This window comes from Miscanthus floridulus, chromosome 19 (genome assembly GCF_019320115.1).
Source record: "Miscanthus floridulus cultivar M001 chromosome 19, ASM1932011v1, whole genome shotgun sequence".
NCBI classification, from domain to species: Eukaryota; Viridiplantae; Streptophyta; class Magnoliopsida; order Poales; family Poaceae; genus Miscanthus; species Miscanthus floridulus.
In genome coordinates, this window is record NC_089598.1 from 85,176,081 (window position 1) to 85,197,604 (window position 21,524).

The 21,524-nt window shown below is 43.4% G+C and overlaps 1 pseudogene; it reads right to left on the bottom strand.

Moving 5' to 3' along the window:
• Positions 1–219: 219 nt before the first annotated feature.
• Positions 220–7,690, bottom strand: LOC136526294 (vesicle-associated membrane protein 721-like; annotated as a pseudogene).
• Between the last annotated feature and the right edge of the window lie 13,834 nt (positions 7,691–21,524).

Sequence of the window (21,524 nt, forward strand, 5' to 3'; positions counted from 1 at the left end):
CACGGTTGGTAGAGATTCCAGTTGAGAGGCTGAACACCCAGGCTTGATCCTAGGTGTCATGGTCGTATGAGTACCTCAGTAAAGAGTTTGATGCTCCCATTTCTTAAGACAAAGTCAAATGTCTCCCTCTCCCTCTCTCTCTCCTTGCGTAGATTTACATATATAGGTACAAAGATAGATTTGCATAAACAATACAGTCTAACAATACAGTCTAGAATTATTTAACAAATGATGCAATCCCTACAACGCAATAATGGCATTTCAACGAACAAGGTTACTGGCACTCGAATTGGATTGAGTAGCACATATATCAAATTTCTACAACATATCGACTCAAATTCATTATACACTTAATGTTAAGGGTCAAGAAGCCATACACATGTTTTCTTCTCAGGGTGAAAGACCTATGCTAACTTTTTTATAGCCAAAAGAACTCATCTATGCTTTCTTGGATCTACACACATGCCAAAATTAAATTGCTAATGTAGACATTATAAAGGAATCCAATACCTGAGAACGCAGATTTTCAGTTTTGTCAACAAGCAGCTCAATCTTCTCACCACGGTCAAGAACCTGAACATCAAAATAGTAATATGGAATTAGGAATAATGTTTGTTGAGGTGTGCTGTCTTTTTCATTATAATGCAGAGATGTGTATTTTTTCAGATGATTAAATATAGTACCTTCTCAATGTTTTCCACCATAACTTCTTTGACTTCTGAGACTTGAGCCTTCACCTTGGCAAGCTTGCTGACCTCCTCAGGGTGGTCCACACAGTACTGCATGTGCTCTTTAAGCTTTGATCTTTATTAATGGTAAAAACAAATAGATGTTAGTCAAGAAAGTCAAGGGATCTAAATGATTGATTGACTGTTGTGTAAAAAGAACAAAGGGGACACACCCAAACTCCCTGTTCAAGCTGTCCGCTGCAACAACGGGGATTTGTCGCCCGACTGATCCAACAGCAACTACACAATACGCTGTAAAAAAGCAAACAATATTTATCATCAACATGTTCTAGAGCATTGGTTGATTGATAAAGTAAGCATCAAAGCACAAACATATTAACCGATGTTTCATGTTAACCTAAGAACTTTCACAAGGGATAGATAACTAAGAAAGAAATAGTTATATTTGCTTCAGGTCAACCAAAGATGACTTCAAGAAAAGGAAATAATGGATCTTCTATATTAGCACAGCCATATTGCGGCTGTCCAATATGTACAGAAACACTGTTAATCAAAGTATTCTAAAGATTAGCACCTACTAACTGGCTAACTCACAAGTCACAATGCCAATGCAAACTCGCAATTATGTAATCATACAGTGGTACTTGCAGCATACTTCTTTTGCACAATAACTTGGTATATTTGCTCTAGAACAACACAAGATACTGAAATGGATGCCTAACTCATATCAGGCACTAAGAACTTGATATTACAACATTCATTATCGCATACGCATAATACTATAATATGCCACAACCTCTTATGTGATAAAATTGTACCAAATGAAAGCAAAATTGAGCTACATGGCCACGGCATCAACTAACACCAATAGAATTGGCAAAATGGCCACCCCTTCCAATGACTAGAAACCGCATGGTTCCACACGAGAGATATGTGCCAGTGCTTTTATCCCCCACGGAAAGCACTAGAACACAATCCAACCACACCAAATCCAGAAAACCCCTGAATCTGCGATTAGGTTCCCTAAAGTCAAGGACGATCGAGACACCTTGAAGCTATATCCATAACGCATCTCAGCAGATGAGATGCAACAGGCCTAAATTTTCTGCTGCCCACCATGCATACCGATATACCATACATAGAAAATATCCGAGCAGGTGACCCCCTAAAAATAGCCATTTACAGCAACTCCCGACCCTCCCCAAAACACATCTCATCTCAACTCAAAGTGGAGTCCAAACAGCAGCTCCGATTGATGAGCGTCAAGCAACAGCTCGCTCCACTCAGATTAGCCTCGAAGCAACCGTCGAATCTAACCCCACACCACCTCGAGACGACCGAGCCTGAGACCCCACCCCCACCAGGCGGCGGATGGAGGCGAGCCCCGCGAGATCTAAGCGAGGCGAGCCCCGATTCGAGCTCGCAGCGGCGCAGATCCGCGCGGAACAGGGCGGTCCGGGGCGAGCGACGGACGGGGAGGGGAAGGGAAAGCAAGCTACTCACTGAATCCGTCCTCGACGAGGTAGTTGAAGGTGTGGCCGTCGCAGTTGTAGGTGAACTTGTTGTTGCTGGCGGGGAGCTTCTGCAGGCACTAGGCGGCGATGGTGGGGATGACCGGCGACGGAGGGGCGAAACCCTAGGCCATGCGACCCGCCGCGTGGCGTCGCGAGGAGGAAGCGGCGTGGTGGTGGGGTTGGTGGAGGAGGAGGAGGAGGAGAAGGAGGAGGAGGAGGGAGGCCGCCGCCGCGCGGAGGGCGGGCCACCGCTGAGGCCGTTCCGCGCCGTCGCGTGAGGTGCGCCGCGAGCCGGTAGCGAGGGAGGGAGAGAGAGAGAGAGAGAGAGAGAGAGAGAGAGAGAGAGAGAGAGAGAGAGAGAGAGAGAGAGAGAGCGAGAGCGGAGAATCGGAGAGCCGCCGAGGGCTTCATTGTGGGCGGGCGCGGGCTGCAGCAAGCGACGGAACCAACACGGGCCGTCGATCGGAGAATCGGACGGGCAGGAGAATTTCGGGCGACGTGGGCACCCTGGCTGGCGGCCAAAGCTAAAACAGTTTAAAATTGCAATAACTAAAATTACAAAATTTTATAATTATTTTTATAGATATATTTACATATACAATAACTAAACAACCACAACAATTTAAAATTGCAAAATTGAACCTTTAAAAAAGGGAAAAAATTAAATTTTAAAAAATTAAAATCAAAACTACTAAAATAATTTTGAGACACCAAATGATCTTAAATGAAAATTTGATAAACATCAAAGTTGTAGAGGTCATGAAGATCTACAACTTTTATTTTAGTCATCTTGTCATTTGATAAAATTTGAACCTTTCAAATTTAAAATTTTAAAAAATGACAAGTTCGAACCAAAATTTGAGACCCAAAATGATTTCAACATAAAATGTGATGAAAACCAAAGTTGTTCAACTCATTAATATATACAACTTTTATTTTAGTCATCTTGTCATTTAACAAAATTTGAACCTTTCAAATTTGAAATTTTGAAAAACGACAAGTTCGAACCAAAATTTAAGACCCAAATTGATTTCAACATAAAAAGTGATGAATACCAAAGTTGTTCAACTCATGAATATATACAACTTTTATTTTAGTCATTTCTTCATTTGACAAATTCTTAGCACACATTGTTCTCTAATCTTACACATGTCTCATATAGTTTATAAAACCATATGAGAGATGTGTCACATTTGTGAACAATGTCATTACCATTTTGTCATATGAAGAAATGACCAATACAAAAGTTATAGATCTTGATGAGTTATTCAACTTTGGTATTTATCACTTTTTCAGCTGAAATCATTTGGGGTACCAAAATCTTGTTTGAAGTTGCATGTTTTTTAAATTCAAAATTTAAATTGCTCAAACTTTTCATATATATATATATATATATATATATATATTGACAAAACCAACAAAATAAATTGATCGAGAATGATTTTAGAAAATTTTAGAAAAAAATTATCAGATTTGGAGTTAGTATGAGGAAGAAAAACTAGTTACAAAGTTGACCCACAGATTAAAAAAAGAAATCATACTATTCACTATGATCATGTAAGGATCATCTAGAACAGTGTGATTTCTCTTTTTAATCTGTGGGTAAACTTTGTAACTAGTTTTTCTCCATCATACTAACTCCAAATGTGATGGTTTTTTTCCTAAAAATTTCTAAAATCATGCTTCAGCATTTAAGTTTGATCAAACTTGGATGTGACAATGTTTTACACATTTTAAATTTTGAAATTTGAAATTTGATAAGTTCAAATCAAATTTTAAAACCCTAAATGATTTCAGATGTAAAAGTGATGAATACAAAAGTTGTTCAACTCATCAAGATCTACAACTTTTATTTTGGTCATCTTGTCATTTGACAAAATTTGAACCTTTCAAATTTGAAATTTTAAAAAATAACAAGTTCGAACCAAAATTTGAGACCCAAAATAATTTCAACATAAAATGTGATGAAAACCAAAGTTGTTGAACTCATTAATATCTACAAGTTTTATTTTAGTCATCTTGTCATTTAACAAAATTTGAACCTTTCAAATTTGAAATTTTGAAAAACGACAAGTTTGAACCAAAATTTGAGACCCAAATTGATTTCAACATAAAAAGTGATGAATACCAAAGTTGTTTAACTCATGAATATATACAACTTTTATTTTGGTCATTTCTTTATTTGACAAATTCTTAGCACACATTATTCTCTAATCTTACACATATCTCATATCGTTTATAAAACCATATGAGAGATGTGTCACATTTGTGAACAATGTCATTACCATTTTGTCATATGAAGAAATGACCAATACAAAAGTTGTAGATCTCGATGAGGTATTCAACTTTGGTATTTATCACTTTTTTAGCTGAAATCATTTGGGGTATCAAAATCTTGTCTGAAGTTGCATTTTTTTGAAATTCAAAATTTAAATTGCTCAAACTTTTTATATGTATATATTGACAAAACCAACAAAATAAATTGATAGATAATGATTTTAGAAAATTTTAGGAAAAACATCATCAGATTTGGAGTTAGTACGAGGAAGAAAAACTAGTTACAAAGTTGACCCACAGATTAAAAAAAGAAATCACACTGTTCACTATGATCATGTAAGGGATCATCTAGAACAGTGTGATTTCTCTTTTTAATCTGTAGGTAAATTTTGTAACTAGTTTTTCTCCCTCATACTAACTCCAAATGTGATGGTTCTTTTTCCTAAAAATTTCTAAAATTATGCTTCAGCATTTAAGTTTGATCAAACTTGGATGTGATAATGTTTTACATATTTTAAAATTTGAAATTTGAAATTTGATAAGTTCAAACCAAATTTTAAAACCCTAAATGATTTCAGATGTAAAAGTGATGAATACAAAAGTTGTTCAACTCATCAAGATCTACAACTTTTATTTTGGTCATCTTGTCATTTGACAAAATTTGACCTTTCAAATTTGAAATTTTAAAAAATAACAAGTTCGAACCAAAATTTGAGACCCAAAATAATTTCAACATAAAATGTGATGAATACCAAAGTTGTTGAACTCATTAATATCTACAAGTTTTATTTTAGTCATCTTGTCATTTGACAAAATTTGAACCTTTCAAATTTGAAATTTTGAAAAACGACAAGTTCGAACCAAAATTTGAGACCCAAATTGATTTCAACATAAAAAGTGATGAATACCAAAGTTGTTCAACTCATGAATATATACAACTTTTATTTTGGTCATTTCTTCATTTGACAAATTCTTAGCACACATTGTTCTCTAATCTTACACATGTCTCATATCGTTTATAAAACCATATGAGAGATGTGTCACATTTGTGAACAATGTCATTATCATTTTGTCATATGAAGAAATGACCAATACAAAAGTTGTAGATCTCGATGAGTTATTCAACTTTGGTATTTATCACTTTTTTGGCTGAAATCATTTGGGGTATCAAAATCTTATCTAAAGTTGCATTTTTTTTTAAATTCAAAATTTAAATTGCTCAAACTTTTTATATGTATATATTGACAAAACCAACAAAATAAATTGATAGATAATGATTTTAGAAAATTTTAGGAAAAAAAATCATCAGATTTGGAGTTAGTACGAGGAAGAAAAACTAGTTACAAAGTTGACCCACAGATTAAAAAAAGAAATCACACTGTTCACTATGATCATGTAAGGGATCATCTAGAACAGTGTGATTTCTCTTTTTAATCTGTAGGTAAATTTTGTAACTAGTTTTTCTCCCTCATACTAACTCCAAATGTGATGGTTCTTTTTCCTACAAATTTCTAAAATCATGCTTCAGCATTTAAGTTTGATCAAACTTAAATGTGATAATGTTTTACACATTTTAAAATTTGAAATTTGATAAGTTCAAACTAAATTTTAAAACCCTAAATGATTTCAGATGTAAAAGTGATGAATACAAAAGTTGTTCAACTCATCAAGATCTACAACTTTTATTTTGGTCATCTTGTCATTTGACAAAATTTGAACCTTTCAAATTTGAAATTTTAAAAAATGACAAGTTCGAACCAAAATTTGAGACCCAAAATGATTTCAACATAAAATGTGATGAATACCAAAGTTGTTCAACTCATTAATATCTACAAGTTTTATTTTAGTCATCTTATCATTTGACAAAATTTGAACCTTTCAAATTTGAAATTTTGAAAAACGACAAGTTCGAACCAAAATTTTAGACCCAAATTGATTTCAACATAAAAAGTGATGAATACCAAAGTTGTTCAACTCATGAATATATATAATTTTTATTTTAGTCATTTCTTCATTTGACAAATTCTTAGCACACATTGTTCTCTAATCTTACACATGTCTCATATACTTTGTAAAACCATATGAGAGATGTGTCACATTTGTGAACAATGTCATTACCACTTTGTCATATGAAGAAATGACCAATACAAAAGTTGTAGATCTTGATGAGTTATTCAACTTTGGTATTTATCACTTTTTCAGCTGAAATCATTTGGGGTACCAAAATCTTGTCTGAAGTTGTATTTTTTTGAAATTCAAAATTTAAATTGCTCAAACTTTTCATATGTATATATTGACAAAACCAACAAAATAAATTGATAGAGAATGATTTTAGAAAATTTTAGGAAAAAAATCATCAGATTTGGAGTTAGTATGAGGAAGAAAAACTAGTTACAAAGTTGACCCACAGATTAAAAAAAGAAATCACACTGTTTACTATGATCATGTAAGGATCATCTAGAACAGTGTGATTTCTCTTTTTAATCTATAGGTAAACTTTGTAACTAGTTGTTCTCCCTTATACTAACTCCAAATGTGATTGTTTTTTTTTTCCTAAAAATTTCTAAAATCATGCTTCAGCATTTAAGTTTGATCAAACTTGGATGTGACAATGTTTTACACATTTTAAAATTTGAAATTTAAAATTTGACAAGTTCAAACCAAATTTTAAAACCCTAAATGATTTCAGATGTAAAAGTGATGAATACAAAAGTTGTTCAACTCATCAAGATCTACAACTTTTATTTTGGTCATCTTATTATTTGACAAAATTTGAACCTTTCAAATTTTGAAATTTTAAAAAAGATAAATGGGCACTGCAGGGGCGGCTGGTGATTGAGCCGCCCCTACAGATCAACCCCAACTGTAGGGGCGGCTCAGGTTACCAGCCGCCCCTACTGTGCCATCTGTAGGGGCGGCTGGGCTGCTGGGGTCCGGGGACGCCCACTGTAGGGGCGCCCTCAACCCCAGCCGCCCCTACAGTAAAAATGCCCCCGTTCCTACAGTAAGAATCTGGCGTAGTGGTAGCTCAGCTGATGGGTTTTTTTATGGTGAACCTATCTATCCAGGTTCTAAGTCTGTGACTGGACACCGGTGTTCATAATTTTTAGGATTTATTTTTGAACTTAATTTATAACGTTATTACTTCACCTGTATGTGACGTAGATTGTAGCCATAGATAACAAGCGTATGTGGTAACTTCTTGTCCATCTCAGGGCATAGGGGTAGGATGTGTTTATGCATTCTGTAATATCAGTCACTAGCCTATCAACCTTTGCTCCAGCACGCTCTATAATCATATATGTTTTATAAGTATTAAAAGCTTTAATTTGTAGGTAAACTAGTAGATACAACTAATCAAAATTGATACTCTCTATTTATTTCTAACTCACTAACTGTGTACCGATTTAGATACTCTAAAATCTCTATCCGGTATGATAAATTTACTAATTACTATAATATATATGTGTTTTTCAACCTTTGTATTGCACCCATGTGTGCGGTTTTACTATGTATTTAGTTGTAAAATTAGATTAAATTATATCAGCACTTATTACACCATTTTTGTGGCAACATGAATTTATATTTTTATTTTATTTGATCTTATTAGTTGTGGCAAATTTTTTTATCTAGATTCTAGACCCCACTCTTAGGTACTGCAATGGCATAAACAACCTACAATACGCCACTCAAAATATACTTGTATATTTGGTACACATAGTAACACATAGCATTTATGGTGGCTCTGTTGAGGGCCTCTGTATATATTGTCATCCTTTATATTATACTTCTGTAGATTTTTAATATGTATTTAGTTCAAATCTAAGCTTAAGTTATATTAAATTTTATTACACCTCGTTCTACAACACCATGAATCTATATTTTGGTTGTCAACATTTGATCTTATGAGGTGTTATATATTTTTAATCCACGTGTGAAGTTGAAACTCTAGCATTTTATTGTACCTTTTATTCATTTTTTCTTTTACATTCTATTAAAATCTAAATTTTGGTCCTAGATGACTCTCCTAGCTATTACAATGGTACAATATGACAGCACAATATTGAAAACGTTGAATTTGCTATATCAAAGAATTATATGTATAGTATTATTTTTTATGAAAACACAAGTGCTTAAAATAAAAATACCAGTATTGACATGTCATTGTTTCAGTCAAAATATATAAACTTATCTAAAGTAAATAGTTTAAAACTTTATTTTTATTCAGCATTAATATATTTAAAATGAATTGTTGTGACATTGTTTGTGTTTGTTAAGGAAATATTTTTCACAATTGATAAACTATTATAATAAATATTTATTACAACATCCGGCTCAATTTGAATATGGTCCATCATGGCCCATGTGTGTTGATATGTGAAACTGTGGAGATTTGATCCCACATTAAAGTGTATACCAACCAACCCCAAATTAACCTATTTATGTGAAGCAAGAACAAAAGCTTAATGGAGTTGGTTGTATGTAGTTCACGCAGCATGTAGAGTCGATAGATTGAGCTATTTGTACTATATATGAGATGTTACAAATGGTAACATAACTGACTATTATGATTATAGTCGTGTGTGGGTCAGGAGTGTAGCCTTGTAGCACATGGCACATGTAGGCCCTTGTGTATGTGTGTTTGTGTGTGCGTGCATGTGCATGTGCATGTGTACATGTGTGCATGCGTGTGTGTGTGGGAGCGCGCCTGTGTGTGTGCATGTGTGCGCGTGCGTGCATGTGTGATTGCGTGTGCGTGCACATGTGCAGCATGCCACATACAGGAGCATGTGGTGCTTGATGTGTAGGCCCTGTGGTAAGTGCATGACATGGCAATTGTACGCACCGTATGCATGAACATGTGCACTAAAATATTTCTAGTCATTGTCTAAGTGTGTGGTTCAGTCAATATATAGAAGTGGATTTGATCCCTTTGGAAAATGTAATGTCTAGATTGCTTGACCTCATGACTTCATGTCCACAAACATGTTGTAATGTTTAGATTCATCTCCATAAATCTTCTTCATTGCAAACCTCCTGTTGACGAAATATGGTCGGCAATCTATCTAGGGGTATGCCCAAGGTAGTAGATTGTCAGCAGACAGATGCGTAAGCCACAAACAAGATGGCGACGCAAGACAGACACGAGGTTTTATCTAGGTTCGGCCACCAAGAAGGCGTAATACCTACGTCCTGCGTCTGATTGTATTGCTGTATGTCAATGAAAGATGTCTTTTAGAGGGGTCCCCTGCCCGCCTTATATAGTCCGGGGGGTAGGGTTATAGATCTGGAAACTAATCCTAGCCAGTTACAATTGCCATAGGTGACCGGATAAGGATTCCTATTCTAACCGACCAGGACCCTGCTTGATCTCCAAATATGCTTTGACTCCTTGCGCAGGACTTCGAACAGGATGGCCGGGCCGCGTGTCGTCTTCTAGTTGACCGCACCCCCTGATCCGGGCCGGCACAAGCCTAGCCGTAAGGGTATAGGGGTTAATACCCCCACAGCTAGTCCCTGAGCACCATGTATTATGCTGCGACACGCCGTTCGATCTCCTTCGACTAATGCGATCCGTCTTCATGTCATCTCCAACTGATTGAAACATTGACCAATCAAATGCGCCAGCATTCTGATCAGAATAGAGAGCAGTAGACCATGATTATAGCCGAAGATTCCGGTTGCCCGAAGAATGCATGGTGCTCTTAAAGAAAAAAGAAAAAGATTTCTTTCCTTATCAAGTGTGCCCACTTGTATTTATGATAAGAAATGTAAGTGACCCTTGGACAGTAGTAATCCTGGCAATCAGTCAAAGCGTAGGGGTTGATAAAATAAACACATTCACCATAAGGTGAAGTGTGTCCACTTAGTCCTCGAGCCTGGTAGTAGGTGACGTAGGCACGTGGTGCCAGGGTCTAAAAAGAATTTCCACTGAAGTTAAGAATCCAATCGTCGTACAATCAATACGAGATGCACCGGCAGGTGCATCGTATCGATGTAGTCCCTAAGCTTGCTGGAAGGCGAAGTATAAGCCTTGTAGCAAGGTCCAAATAAATGCCTCTCGACTGTATGTAAGTACACATCACATGTAGCCGAGGAGAGCAGTCGCCTAGCATTGTTCGGAACATTCCCCGAGCATGGTAGTGGTCGGAGCAGTCCCCGAGCACGGTAGTGGTCTAGACAGTCCTCGAGCACGGTAGTGGTCTGGGCAGTCCCCGAGCATGATAGTGGTCTGGGCAGTCCCTGAGCACGATAGTGATCTGGGCAGTCCCCGAGCACGACCGTGGTCTGGACCATCCCTGAGCACGAGACATGCGGCGAAGAAACAAATGCCACTTGTACTATTATTTGGTGTATTTATTTATCTTCTTACTCTGTCAAGTCCAATCTGACACGTCTGGTCAAAAAAGTAGACGGGTATAGCACGTCGTACTGCCTTCTTGTCCTTTCAAGCAAACAGTCACTTGGCACCTATATGGAGGTGCGTCAGTGTGGGCCCTCTCACACTGGCAACGAAGAGGCGCATACACTGATAACGAAGAGGCACATATATTGGCATAGATCTCGAGGTTGTGAAAACAACCGTCTGCGGCGCATGCGCATGTCTCCCAAGAATCTCGGGCAGACGAAACAGCGGAACTCTTGGTTATTTATAATATAGAACTGGTAAGTTACTTTTTACCGATCCTCATTACCATTTGCCGCCGTAGCCTTCTTCCTCTTGCCAACCCTAATACCTCCGAAATCATCACCAATCACCCCTCCCCCGTGTCCACCTTCATCAGCCAAAGCGGACTCATGGCGAAGGGTGACGCCCAGAAGAAAGCCAGAGTCATGGCGAAGGAGTGGTGGAAGTCAAGAAGCAATGAGCAGACCATCGAAGACCTTGTCATCATGGGAGTACTCCACAACAAGGAACTCACAGGATGGCACGCGCCGGAGGGCGAGGGGTACCCCGATCCACAACCAGGTGAGATTATGGTTTTCGAAGATTTCTTCAAGCGGGGTTTTGGAGTTCTAGTGCACCCTTTCCTTCAGGGGCTCTGTCTGTATTACGAGGTTGGGATTTGCAATCTGCATCCCAACTCGATTCTTCTTGTCTCCACCTTCATTCATCTTTGCGAAGCATATGATGGCTTCCAGCCCCATTTTGACTTCTTTCGCCATCTTTTCTGTCTGCGAAAGAAAGGAAGCGGTGGCTCGAAGATAGCCGGAGGTGTGTACCTCAATCTTCGTGACGGGATGAAGGCCCAGTACCTGCACTGCCCTTGGAACACGTCACTTGACGACTGGTACAAGAAGTGGTTCTACATCCGCGAAGAGCCGAACATGATCACGCTGTGCGATGTGGGGTTCATTTCGGAGAAGAAGACCAGCTGGTCGGAGAAGCCCGAGCACCTGGAACAAATCCCAGAACTACTTGGGATGATCCCGTGGAGGAAGCTGGACAGTCCGAGCATGGTCGGGAACTTCATCAGCCGAAGGATCCAGCCCTGCCAGAGGATGGTACATCCCGGCTACGAGTACCAAGGTAGCACAGACCCAATGAGGACCAGGAAAGAGGCGCTTGATAAGATCGAAGTCAAAGCTAGGATTGGAGAGCTATTCAACTTAGCCGATCCAAATCATGTCAGATTAAGCGACATCGAGCACGCTTTCAAGCTCGCCCGACCTCCCCCAAAGGTAAATCATTCTGCCTTGTACCCGTAGCTTTATGTTGTAACATAAACTTACTGTGTTATCTCCTTTGTGTTTCCCAGATTAATGGTCGTGATAGAGCAACAGTGTTCGTATCGCCACCCCCTGGTGTAGATTGGCTGCAAGTTGGTGGCCCAACCGCCCAGACCAGCACCAGGACCGAAGACATCGACTGGGCGGTGCTCGGAGTTGGAGAGGAGGCAGCGGCCAAAGCTTTTGGTAAGCGGCCGGCAGCCAGCAAGCGTCGGCAGGCGATCTTCACTCTATCGGATGATGACACAGAGGAGGGAGAGAACATAGACATCTTCCGACTCGTCCCTCAAAAGAGGAGGAGGCAACTGGAGTCGACTGAGCAAGGTGGCTCCTTCGTGCCGGTTGGACCCACATCGCTGGCCACTACGGTACCAAGGACAAGCGGTGGAGGGACTAAGCACCAAGCCCTAGCATCGGTGCTAGATGTAGAGGGAGACCAGGTGTCACCCGCACAACACATGGAGCAAGCACGGCCGAAGAGACGTGCCTTTGCCACGTCATTCCGCACTTCCAATATGTAAGTATTAGTAACTTTGATGTAAGCTTGCAATTGTCATTGATTATGGTTACCTTCTGAACCATATCTCGGATATACCAGGTCGACGTCCATCGAAAATCCGGATCAACTAGCCAGGAGCGGCATGGCTTCGCCGGCAATTGTAGAGAAGACTGCCCAACGATCAGCCATGGAGGAAAACATAGCAGAAGGTCCACCGGAGCCTCAGACCACAAGCAACCAGACAATAGTCCCCGAGTAGGGGGTCGAGGGAAGAGCCGAGACAAGCACGAATGCTCTGAGCACTAACCCTGCTGAGGGCAACACTTCAGCACCAAGGGTAACAGACCAGACCAAGGAGCAGCAGCGGGAGGTGATAGCACAGAGCATGTTTGCCAATGCTACGGCCCATGGGAAGGCCATAGTGATCGCAGAAGCTGCAAACTCTGGACCAGCACCGCTACCCGAAGAAGGGGTCGAAGAGGACGAAGTAGAGGAGGTCCTAGGCCGTCCATAGGACAAATGAGAACATGTATATGTGTCGTGCTAGCGGAACGACCAATGGGTTGTTCATGAGGAAATCCTAGAGGTCGAAGAGACCATGAAAGTTGAACGAGCGGCGAAATGACTGGTGACAGAAGTCTAGGTATGCTTTGCCTGACCACCTGATCTTGCTATCCAGTCAAACTGTCTTACTTAGCTTTTCACATGCCGAACTTAATGAAGACCGCAAGGTACCGAAAGAAATGCTTCAACTAGATTGAGGGGATCATAGCAAGCAATAAAGAACTGGCGGCCGAAGTGGAATGCTTGCGCCACCAACTTGAAGCCGCCAACCATGAGAGGACGGAGCAAGAGGCGCAGAACCAGAACCTGGTCGCCCAGCTCAGAAACAAAGAGCAGGAAAGAACAAGTAAGTTGTCACTTTATCACAACGAGTGCATGACACGTGTTGTTGCATTGTTGGTGGTAACAGCTGTAGTGCAGGCTTAGAAGCCGAAGTAGTCCGTCTCTAAGAGGAGAATAGCCGTGTGGTCGTAGAGTGTGGTCACCTGAAGGAGGACAATAAGAAACTGGCGCACGACCAGTCGCAACTCCGAGACCACACAACCAAGATGATGGAGGAACTAAAAAGTAAGTGTTCTAGACCACCTTGCTCACTTTTGTTGCCCACCTTATCTTGTCGTGGCATGACGTTTTAATGTCTTGTGCGATTTGCAGTTTTAAAAGTCAATGCCAAGAAGCATCTGGAAGCCGTGATAAAAGAACGTGACGGCTAGAAGGCGCAGTGCTAAGAGATCACCAAGGATCAGGACGCATGGAAGAAACAGTGCCAGGAAGTGGCAATAGGCGTTTTGCCAGTCCTCAACCTTATCGATCCAGCACTTACAGAGGACGTGCCAGGGACGCCACAGCTTGGACTGGTCGATAGATGCCGAAAGGCATGGGGATGGTTCGAAGAGTTCGTGAAGGAGGCGGGTGAGTACATAGGTGCACATGTACAAAGTATGGTGCGTGCTCACTACCCCTTGATCGATCTCAAACGCCTGGAGGCTGGATACCCAAAGGAGATTGATCCAGACAAGGCTGAGGAGCTTCGGATGACCCAGCTGGACTTGTCGGCAAAAATAATTGGCGACATTAACCTGTGTGGAGGCGGGACAGCACCTGTATAGGGTATGCCATCAACAAGTCAGCTGGAAGCACCATTAGTTTTGAGCCAACCGGCGAAGCCTGTGGTCTCGACCAGCCAGGCGTCGACGGGGCCATCTTCTTCAGCTCGACCAGTACAAGAGTCTTCGAGACTCGAGCAAGATGTCAGGAGCAGCGAGCTGCAGGTGCCACGTGCCCCGACCTGCCAATAGGATAGGCTATAGCTGTAGAAGATGTAGTTGTGTTATTGTAAACTTGTACCTTTTCAGGCAAGCTTGTAATAACGTAACTATATATCATCATAAGCTTGTTTGTTTTGTATAAAACGTATTTAAGCTTGAAACTCATGTTGGTGTAACTAAGTGAGAACATGTTAGCATTCTGTTTAGTTGTACCAGTTTAGTCGACACATCATCCTGAAAAGTTTGTATGGCCCTGGTTTGCCATGTGGTCGGAGTATGAGGTGCGTGACCTGTGCACACATAGACGCGGACAAGTCAAACCAGAGGGGACCTGCCGATCACCCGTAGCGTAGAGAGCAGATCCCATGCACGCGTTGGGAGGAACCGAAGACAGGGCCTGCTCCGAAAACCCAGGAAGGAATGGTGGTCGGCTTTGACTGGTTGAGTTAGAATAACCGTAAAATTCGAAGTGACACATTAGAGTGGTCGGAGAAATCGTAATAGCTTTATTGAATTAAATCGAAAGTACAAAAGGAGTACATATCTTAGTAGTTAAGCATAGAAACGCCTAAGCTTGTCGATGTGCCATGAATTGGGTACGTCCGTACTGTCCAGGTGAGCTAACCTGTAAGACGTTGGTCGTGTGACTTCCTTGATCATGAAGGGCCCTTCCCATGGAGTTGTGAGTTTATGGACACCAGCCTGATTCGTCTTCCACTTCAGGACTAGGTCCCCAACCACAAAGAACCGCTCTTTAACGTTCTTGTTGTAGTACCTGCGCAAAACAGCAAGGTATTTGGCTGTACGTACGCAAGAATCGAGCCACTTCTCTTCTGCACTATTCACTTCTAGCTCCCGCACTTCATTGACCTTGCCTTCGTTGAAGTTCTCTATCCGTGCTGATCTGAAAGCTATATCTACTGGGAGGACTGCCTCAGCACCGTAAACCATAAAGTATGGTGAGACGCTGGTATTACAACTAGGCTGAGCTCTGAGGCCCCAGACCACGGCTGGTAACTCTTTGAGCCATCTTCCGGGAGCTTTGTCATTTTTTCTGTACATCCTCTTCTTCAGTGCATCCAAAATCATACCGTTTGCCCGCTCGACCTGTCCATTAGCTTTAGGGTGCGCCACCGAGACATATTTTACTACTATGCTCCTTTCATCGCAGAAGTCCCAAAAAGCGTTCCCGGTGAACTGAGTACCCAGATCAGTGATGATGCTGTTGGGTATGCCGAAGTAGTGGATGACCTGGTCGAGGAACGTGACAGCCTTTTCTGAGGATGCCTGTACCAGAGGCATGTACTCTATCCACTTAGAAAATTTGTCGATCAGCACAAAGACACATGTAAATTTCCCAGGAGCTGGTTTGAAGGGTCCGATCATATCCAGTCCCCAGCATGTGAAGGCCTAAGAGGCTGGTATTGTCTGGATCTCATGTGCTAGTACATGGATTCTCTTGGCGAAGAACTGACAACCCTCATAGTGGTGGACTAGCTTCTCTACATTGGCTACCGCTGACGGCCAATAGAACCCTGCTCGGAAAGCCTTGCCAACCAGCGTTCTTGAGGCCGCGTGGTTGCTGCAGGAGCCAGAGTGGATTTGGTCCAGGAGATGTTCGCCATCCTCCTGAGTTATACACTTCATCAAGATTTCCTCCTTTGCATTCTTGCGCCATAATTTGCCATCGACGAGCAGATACTGCTTACTGCGACGCATCAGGCGCTCGTTTTCTGTTCGATCAGTGTAACCGCTACCATCTGTCAGGTACTTGATGAAAGGTACTCTCTAGTTGGGCTCATTAGTGGTCGTAGGTGGCTCGGTCGTGCTTGACGCTGGAACCGTAGCCACCAATAGCTGGTCTGGAGGCTTGTCGACCGTGAGATCTTCCTCTTCGATGTAAGGCGTGAGCAGGTCTTGGACGAATATGCCATGTGAGACTTTGGCTCGGGATGATCCTAACTTTGACAGCGCATCTGCTGCTTGGTTTTTGTCTCGGACCACGTGTGTGTATTCGATGCCATAGAACTTGCCTTCTAGCTTTCTGATCGATTTGCAGTATGCATCCATCTTTTCGCTGGTCGTGTCCTAGTCCTTGTTGAGTTGGTTGATGACCAGAGCCGAGTCTCCATAGACATAGAGACGTTTAACACCGAGCTCGACCGCAATGCGCAAACTATGTAGGCATGCTTCATACTCAGCGGCGTTATTAGATGCTGAGAAATAAATCCTGAGGACGTACCGGAGCTGCTCCTTGGATGGTGACATGAAAAGAACTCCTGCTCCTGCGTCGTCGATGTTGAGAGAGCCATCGAAGTACATCTTCCAATACTCATCGGGCCCCTGAGAGGCAGGCGTGCTTAAGTCTGTCCACTCGACGATGAAATCAACAAGTGCCTGAGACTTGATTGTAGTACGGCTTGCAAATTCCAAGGAGAAAGGGCATAGCTCCATTGCCCATTTGACGATGCGCCCATTTGCGTCCTTGTTGCGAATGATGTCTCCCAGAGGGTACTCGGTCATGACCACCACACGATATCCGTTGAAGTAATGTTTCAACTTTTGGGATGTTATCAGTATGGCATAGATCAGTTTCTGAATCTGTGGGTACCTAGTCTTGGATTCATTGAGTACCTCACTAATGAAATAAATTGGTCACTGTACCTTGTAGGCGTGGCCAGGCTCGTCGCGCTCGACCACCATGGTAGTGGAGACCACCCGATTAGTTGCCGCAATGTAAAGTAGGAGAGTTTCATCTTCTCTGGGAGCAGTGAGGACAGGAGGTGATGTAAGGTATTGTTTCGGCTGTGTGAAGGCAGCGTCTGCTTCCTCCGACCACTCAAACTTCTCGGATGCTTTGAGCAATTTGAAAAATGGTAGTCCTTTTTCTCCTAATCTTGATATGAAACGACTGAGAGCAGCCATGCATCTGGTAAGCTTCTGGACACCCTTCACCTTTTTGGGCGGCTTCATGTCTAAGACAGCTTTGACTTTCTCTGGGTTAGGGCATATGCCATCATAACTGACAATGTTGCCAAGCAATATACCAGAAGGAACACCAAAGATGCACTTCTTTGGGTTTAATTTCCATTGGAATGTATTAAGGGCTGCAAAGGTGCGTCCCAGGTTGTCAACAAGGGTATGTGCTTCCTTGGTTTTGACAACTACATCATCAACATAAGCCTCGACGAGGTCGTCTTTTATCTCGTCTTTGAGGCAGGCCTGTATGGCGCGTTGGTAGGTAGCCCCGGCGTTCTTGAGCCCGAACGACATGGTCGTGTAGCAGTAGGCGCTGAAAGGCGTGATAAAAGATGTCTTGATCTGGTCGTCCTTTTTGAGAGCGATCTGGTGATAACCAGAGTAGCAATCGAGAAAGGAAAGCAGCTCGCAATCGGCGGTTGAATCTACGACCTCATCTATGCGAGGTAAGCCAAAGGGGTCCTTAGGGTAGTGTTTGTTGAGATCAGTGTAATCAACGCACATTCTCCATTCATTATTCTTTTTGCGTACAAGAACCGGGTTAGCTAACCACTCTGGATGATACACTTCTTTGATAAATCCGGCTGCCAAAAGCCGTGTAACTTCTACCCTAATCGCCTCCTTTTTGTCATGAGCGAACCATCGTAGCTTCTGCTTGATAGGTTTGGCCTTGCCGTTGACATTCAAGGACTGCTCGATCAAGTTCCGAGGTACACCGGGCATGTCAGCAGGTTTCCATGCGAACACATCCACGTTGCTCCTCAAGAACCTGACGAGCGCGTCTTCCTATTTGGGATCCAGGTTGGCCCCGATAAGGGCTGTTTTGCTGGGATCACCGTCGACCAGCTGGATCACCTTGTGCTCCTTGGACTTGATGTTCTTGCGTGGAGCCTCGAGCTCTGGGATCTCTAGGTGGTCGGCCGAGGTCTTCTTGGTGTCGAGCATGGTTTCGGCCATGCGAATAGAGAGGTCATGAGCCTCTGCGATTTTGAAGTTGTCGTCCTCACAGGTATAAGCTGCGTATACGTTGCCCCTGAGGGTTAGAAATCCTTTCTCGGTAGGCATCTTGAGCACCAGATACCTGTAATGAGGTATGGCCATGAACTTGGTGAGCGATGGTCGACCAAGGATAGCATGGTAGGTGCCGTCGAAGTCAGCGACCACAAAGTTGACGTAGTCGGTGCAGAAGTGATCCGGGGTCCCAAATTGCACAGGTAGTGTGATCTGCCCGAGAGGTGTAGAGCTTTGTCCGGGGAGAACACCCCAGAACTATGCCTCGTATGGCTTGAGATCCACCTGGGTTATCTTCAGGGCCGGCAGACTGTTCTTGAACAGTATATCGATGGAGCTGCCGCCGTCGATCAGCACTCTGTCGAACTGAACCTTGTTGATACAAGGATCGAGGACTAGGGGAAAACATCCTGGCTCAGGTATTGCGGCCCATTGGTCCTTTCTGCTAAAGGAGATCTTGCGGTGAGACCAAGGAGGGAGCCACGGATCGGTGATGAGGTTGTCGGTGTTGGCCACGTTCAAGCAAGCGTGGGCGAGCAGCTTGCATTCTCATTTGGTCTCGATGGACACTTTGCCTCCAATGATGGTGTGCACGCGATCGGTTGGCTTGATGTACATGTGATGGGGATCTGCGTCTTCATCGTCGTTGTCCTCGTTGCGCTGTTCCCCTGCGTCGTTAGGCTTGTCTAAGGCTGGACGAAAAACTCGAAGCTCGTTAGCTCGCTCGGCTCGTGGCTGGCTCGACTCGGCTCGGCTCGGCTCGTTATGATAACGAGCTGAGCCGAGCCAAGATTTTAGCTCGTTAGCTATAACGAGCCAACTCGAGCCAGCTCGCGAGCCGCTCGCGAGCTAAACGAGCCAAGCTTCTAGAAAAAAAGTATCAAAACTTGTATTAGTTTTTGTATTACTTCATGTCTTACACTTTATAATTGACTGGTAACTGGTCTAGACCCTATAAATTGACTGGTAACTGGTCTAGATGCATTTCTTTTGTATTATTATTATTCTTAAACTTTAGATAAATGCAAATATTATATTTTGTGTATTTTTTATACCTGGCTCGCGAGCTTAACGAGCCAGCTCGAGCTTTTAACGAGCCGAGCCGAGCTGGCTTTCTGGCTCGTTAGGATAACGAGCCGAGCCGAGCTAGCTCGTTATCTTAACGAGCCAGAAGGAGCCGAGCCCAAACGAGCCGAGCTAGCTCGTTATCCAGCCTTAGGCTTGTCGGACGTATCCGGAGCCTGTTGACGCGTGTAGATAGACTTGAGAACGCGGTAATTCTCCATGGTATGGTTTGACTTGGGATGGAGCTGGCATGGCCCTTTCAATGCTTTGGCATAGTCTTCTTCGTAGTTACGACGTCCGCCACCTTTTTTAACGGTGTTGACCTCGCCGTCGTCTTCCCGAGCACGCTTGCCCCTGTAATCGTCATGGCAGTTACGCCGCTGATTACGTTGGTCACGGTGGTCACGGGAGTCGTTGTGCTAGTTGCGGCGATCAAAATTGTCGTTCTGACAACGATTGCCGCGGTAGTCGTCGCGGTGTGGGGGATGGTCGAAGCGTGGAACCCTTGCTACTTCTTTGATAATTATCTTTTTAGCGTCGTCGGTGTCCGCATATTTCTTAGCAGTGGCTAGGAGTGCTGTGACTGATTCAGGTCTCTTGCGTAGGAGCTTGTCCCTTAGGGCATCGTGGAAGCAGAGGCCAGTGATGAAAGCCTTGATTGCCTCGTTGTCGGAGATTGACGGGACCTTGATGCACATCTCCGAGAAACGTCGGACGTACTCGCGCAGTGGCTCATCTTTCCGATCTCGAATCCGTTGCAGATCATATTTGTTCCCCGGTTGCTCGCAAGTTGCAATGAAGTTGTCAATGAAAGCCTGCTTGAGCTCCTACCAAGAATCGAAGTAGTTCGCCGGCAAGCTGACCAGCCATTGGTGGCCTGCATGGCCGACGGCGACTAGAAAGTAATTGGACATGACGTGCTCGTCAGCCATGGCTGATCTGCACGCGGTTTCGTAGAGCATAACCCATAATTCGGGGTTCTCCTTGCCGTCGTACTTTTGAAGCTTCTCGAGCTTGAAGTTCTTAGGCCATATGACTTGGCGAAGGTGAGAAGTAAACTGCTTCAAATTCGGAGGGCCGTGGGTAGTATCGTACTCCATACGGCGATGACTTTCGTGGGATGCACGATCGTGGGCTCTCTGGTTGATGCGATCGCGCAGATCGTGTTCTCTGAGGTAATGGTGGAGATCATTATTGCCATCACGGCAATCTCGGATGCCACCCTGGTTAGCCCTGCGACCGCGGATATCACAGTGATTGTCACAGTTGTCTCGGCGGTTGTCGTCCCGGTAGTTGCGGTGGTTGTCGTCCCGACCACCATCATGGCCACCATTTCCGCCTTGACGGTTGTCTGAGGGGTCATCGTTGCGCGAGCCACATTGGTTGAGTGACTGTGAGCGACTCGAGTACTGGCGGCTGTGGCTTGACTCGACTAACACGGATGGAGCCCGAGCTTGATTTACAATCTCTGCGGTCTGAGCCATAGCAGCCATCAGATAAGCTTGTATATCATCGCGAACCGCCTGGGTTTCTGGGGTATTGGGTAGCCGTGGCATTATCGCCATAGCGATGGCTACGTTGGCGCTTGGAGTCCTGAAGACCTGTTTGCCCCCCACCCTGTCGAAGGCATTATTGAGGTCACGTGGCTGGACCCTTATGCGTCGTGCCTCCTCTTCTACTTTGGCTTCGATTTGTCGGTGATTAAACCGGTCAATATTGCGTGCTTCATGTGCGAGCCTTTCTTGTTCTGTTTCGCCAACTGCCGGTGGTTCGTTATTACTGACAACATTGATCAAGTCCCCTCGCCTTGGTGGGAAAGACGGGAATTGTGGGAACCCCGGGATGTGGTCTGGGATATCCAGATCGTATTCAACGCCTTCATCGTCATGATGCTGGAGCTCGGTGTGGACGGAGGCATTAGATGCGA